Source organism: Macaca mulatta, chromosome 1 (genome assembly GCF_049350105.2).
Source record: "Macaca mulatta isolate MMU2019108-1 chromosome 1, T2T-MMU8v2.0, whole genome shotgun sequence".
In the NCBI taxonomy this organism is placed as follows: Eukaryota; Metazoa; Chordata; class Mammalia; order Primates; family Cercopithecidae; genus Macaca; species Macaca mulatta.
Window position 1 is genome coordinate 220,727,107 of NC_133406.1, and position 4,718 is coordinate 220,731,824.

General features: G+C 42.2%; 1 long non-coding RNA gene across 1 annotated transcript; it reads right to left on the minus strand.

The window, feature by feature from the left end:
• Nucleotides 1-2,276: 2,276 nt before the first annotated feature.
• Nucleotides 2,277-4,428, minus strand: LOC144335707 (uncharacterized). Its single transcript, XR_013406823.1, has 2 exons — nt 3,737-4,428; nt 2,277-2,630 (listed from the first exon to the last, which is right to left on the minus strand). It is a non-coding gene; the product is annotated as an uncharacterized LOC144335707 (long non-coding RNA).
• Nucleotides 4,429-4,718: the final 290 nt, after the last annotated feature.

Below are 4,718 nucleotides of genomic sequence, written 5' to 3' on the forward strand. Positions count from 1 at the left end.
AATGGCATCTCAGTGAAAACTAAATTAAGTCGGTAAAGGAAGAGATGAGGAACATTTCAGGCTGAGGGAGCAAAACGAGCAAAAGTCCTGAAACAGGAAGGACATGAACTTTTAAGAGAGAAAGTGAAAAAAATCAGGAGTTCCTAGGGGACAGCATATAGAGAGCCAAGGGTGACCAGGCATGGTGGGAGAGACTGGCAAGGGAAGCATACAGGTATCTGTCTTGCACATGGCACTAAACAAAATTAATGTTCTGTAGCATTGTGCATTTTCGTGATGTTCCCAACTATACAGTGATCCCTTTGAAGAAAAGTTGATAATTTTTATCTTGTCTCCTTGCACCCTACCAGAGTAACACCCCCCATCACAATAAATGACCAATATCTTTGGTGTATGAAAGAGTTGAACTAATGAGAGAGGGGCTGAAATAACAGTTTCTTGGCTTCTCTTAAACGTTGGACACTGACTACAACTTTTCTTCCTTGGTAATTAGTTCATTTGTAACACCATTGTTTGAAATGAACAATATTTCACTCCATCACTCCCTGTTTTCCTGTTGAGCTTTTTGTTTCCTCATAACATTTGTCACTGCCTGACATTACATTTACAGAAGTGTTTTTGTATCTGTCTCTTCCATTAGAGAGCAAGGACTTTGTCTTGTTCGTGATCACATCCTCAGTATCTAGGTTTGTGCCTGACGCAGCTGTAGATGCACAAAAATTTGTTGAATGAATGCAGAATCAGATGATGAAACACTTAATGCTAAACAAGGCTTTAAAAAGTGCAACACAGAAGTTACAGTGTTAATTATCTGTTGTTCAGTAAGAAAGTGGGCAAATTTTTTTCATCTGGAATGGGGAGAATCCATGGGCACAGCAAAAGGAATAATGAAATCATCTATGATTCTTACTGGGATAGATGGATCCAAACACAGTATGTGACCAAAAACATGGGGTGTAGGCATATCAGCACTTCAGTATCATAGTCCTTATATTTATAGAATGCTTGTCATTTTATAGTGCTCCTTCCCATACTAACTCACTTTGTACTCATCCCATGCCTGAAATATATATTGTAGTGTATAGGGATTATTATTTCCTTTTATAGATAAGAAAACCTAGGTTGGTGAAATTTAATTATTTGCTGAAATGGATTTAGGGATTTTCTATGGTTTAAATGTTTGTCTTCTTCAAAATTCATGTTGAAATTTAATTGCCATTTTGAAAGTATTGGGAGGTAGAATTTCCAAGAGGTGGTTTAGGTCATGAGGGATCCACCCTCATGGATGGACTAATGCTGTTATCATGGGAGTAGGTTTGTTATTGAGGGAGTGGGTTTGCACCCTCTTGCTGTCTCTCGCCCTCTCCTTGCTCTTTCACCACGTTTTGATGCAGCAAGAAGGCCCTTGCCAGACATCAGCACTTTAATATTGGACTTCCCAGTCTCCAGAACTATGAGCCAACACCTTTCTATTTATTATAAGTTTCCCAGTCTGTGGTATTCTGTTACAGAGCACAAAATGAACAAATACAGCATTCTGTCTTTTAGTTTATCAATCTTTCCATATAGCACAGTTGCCTCATAAGATGTCTTTAAGAAAAAGCAGATGGAGCGGGACATATTTTGAAAAGCTGGATGCCAGATAGGTGCATTTTAACCTCATTGTGCCTATAAGGTTCTGCAGGATTGGGCTTCTGCCTGCATCTCTAGTTTCACTTTCTGCCTTTTTTCCCAGCTCCTGAACTTCAGCTACTTTGTCCCTCCTCATCAAGAGCCTTCCTAGTCCACAGCTTTCCCATATGCTGCTTTCTCTGCCTGGAACACACTTCAGCCCAATTTTCACCTGGATAACTCCTACTTCAGAACTGAGTTTAAATGCCACTTCTTTTTTAAAAAAAGACTTGCTTTTTTTACACTCCACTTCTATTTAGCCCCATTTATTTTTAAAGCACCCCATAACTTATAATTATTCATTTAACATCTGTATCCCAAACTGGACAAGATTTTTGAGGGCAGGGTACTTACCTGTCTTGTTCAGCAGTGCTAAGCTCATATGATTCCTAGTATACAGTAAGCACTCAATCAATATTCTCTGAGTCTAAGAAATGAACAAGTGGTGAGGGAGGGCTGTGCTTTATTGTCTTAAAATTGGAGTCTATTCCTTCGGTTTTAAGCATCTTTCCCTGTAGTTAAAGGGTTGCAGTATTTTAACAGTTATCTACTGCTACATAACAACTCCAAAACTAGGCAGCTTATAAAAACAATCATTTTGCTTGTTTACAGTTATATAGGACAGCAATTTTATTTTTTTACGTACAGAAAAACTGCAACAGAGGACAGCAATTTGAGATAAGTTCAGCTAGATTGTTCTGATGGTCTCACCTGAATTAACTCATGCATTTCCTATTATCTGGTGACTGGATTGGGCTGGATAAGTAATATGCTGATGGGGCTAGATGTTGACTGGGTCACTCTCTCCTTGGGATCTATCATCCTCGAGGATGGTGGCAGTCTCAGGGCAGCAAGTAGGGTAACCAGCCATGCTGCTTTGTGTGGGACTATCCTGGTTGTAGCAGCAAAATATAATGGGAAACTCCTGAGTCTTGGGCAGATCAGGATGGTTGGTAACCCTATCAACAAGAAAGAAAGAAGGTGGAAGTTACAAAGCCTCTGAAGTCTAGGTTCAGAAATTCCACAGTGGGACTTCTGATGTATTCTATTTGTCAAAGCGTGTTACGAAGCCAGCCCATACTCAAGGGGGTAGAGCAATAGACTTCATCTCTTGATGAGAAATACAGCAAACATATGTTGCAAAGGGAAATGCATACAGGAATAAAAGTGTTTTGTTTTTGCAATCTACTACAGGCTTTATGGAAAGTAAGACCACAGATTCAGGAATGAAAGAAAGGCTTTTTTGTTAATTGAAATATTTGTACTAAGTAGGGAAATACTGAGAGAGCACCCAGTAGTCAAATGTTGAGTGACAACAGTGACAACTACGTCTCAGTTTCTTAACACATCAAAATTATAGGGTTTCTTTTATATACAAGTACAACCTAAGACAGACACCCCCTTTGGAAAAATGCCTTGGGGTGGGCAGATTGAGAGGAATGGTAAAATATCAGTCAAAGGAGAGAACACTTCTTGGCAATTAAGGGGAGAGGAGAGGGCAAATCTTGTAATTGTATGTTGACAATATCAAAAAGGCTATTTCAAGAGTAGTATTGATAAAATGCTTGCCAAGTAAAAAATTTGGGATAATACTTTACATTTATATAATGCTTACTGTATGCCAGGCACTGTTCTGGTACAGTTGATTTACAACTATTTATACATTTAAACTTCACATTAATAGCTAAGGAAACTATAATAAAGGACAAGGTCACCTACACAGCGTGTGGTGGAGTCAGGGTTTGTACCCAGGTACTTTGACTCCATTTGCCTTTCCAGGTGTTGCCATTTTGCTAAGTCCGCTTCCTGACTAGCAGTTGGGAATGGCAATCTAAATTTCTCTTATGGAGCTTGCTCTTCCTCCTGAGGGTTAGCGAGAAAGGCCGGCCCTGGGTAGCCTCGGAACTGAGATCTAGAAACAAACACGCAGCGCCCTGAAGGGCGGCCGTAGAGTTTGATTCCGGAACGGAAGTCCATGGCTTGGGCTCCCACCCGGACAAGAGTGGCAGAGACTCTTGCGCAGGCGCAGTGACGTAGTCAGTGCTAGAGCCCAGTCCGCGCCCACCTAAAGTAGCCCGCGAGCCCCGTAGACCGAGGGTGGGGCTGGCCTTTCCCCACTCCCGAACATGGCCGTCGAGGTGGGCAAGGGGAGACGGTCGCCGAGAGCGTCCCCCGCGGGGCAGGGCGGAGGGCAGGGGTAGCGAGGAGGGTGGGAGCGGAGGGACCAAGAGCAGCCTGGGAAAGTCGGACCCCGAAAGGGCCTGGGATACGGGAACGGCTGCCGCCCTGGGGCCCGCGGTGGTCGTGTAGAGCTTCTTGGACGTCATGGAATGCACCAGGCCTCAGAGATAATCATCTCAACCCACGCTCACATTTCACAGACAAGCAAACTGAGCCCTGTCTCCTCTGGAAGCCTGGAGAGAGCTTCCATCGTTTACTTTTATTTCTCTGAACCTGTATTTCTCATCTGTAAAATGGGATGACCGGTTCCTGCCCGGCCTTTGATTGCACTCTTAATGGGCACTGTTTTAAGTGCTTCTTATTCATAAGATTATTGCGGGGAAATCAAATGAGATAATGAAAGTGAAAGCCATTGGCATGCTTTTAAGCATGATATAAATGTGACCTCTTTATGAAAGGCTGAGCCTTATATGTTAGTTTTTGTAAAGAAAAAGGGGTCGAACTTTGCTGTTTTCTGGGGCTCTGGTCACCCCACTCTCCCTGGCCAGGTCTGTTGCAAATAGATCCAGTAATCAGTGGAAGAGTTGAGAATAGGATTGGCCCAGTACAGACAGGTGTCTGATTTTGTCCTTGCTGTAGAGTACATCTTTAATACTCCTTCAGAGGAATTAAAATGAGTTAGTAATTTGTAGCTGCTCTAAGTGTAGTTCTCTGGCAGCTTCAGAATGTTTTTCAGTTTCCTAATTAATTTGGAAGGTTGGAAATTGTTGATATTGAAAATGGAACATGGAACATTTGACTTCTGTTTCCCTTCTTCCCCTTTTGGTCGATAGAATCCCTGTTGTAGTGGGGGAAAGCCTTGGCAT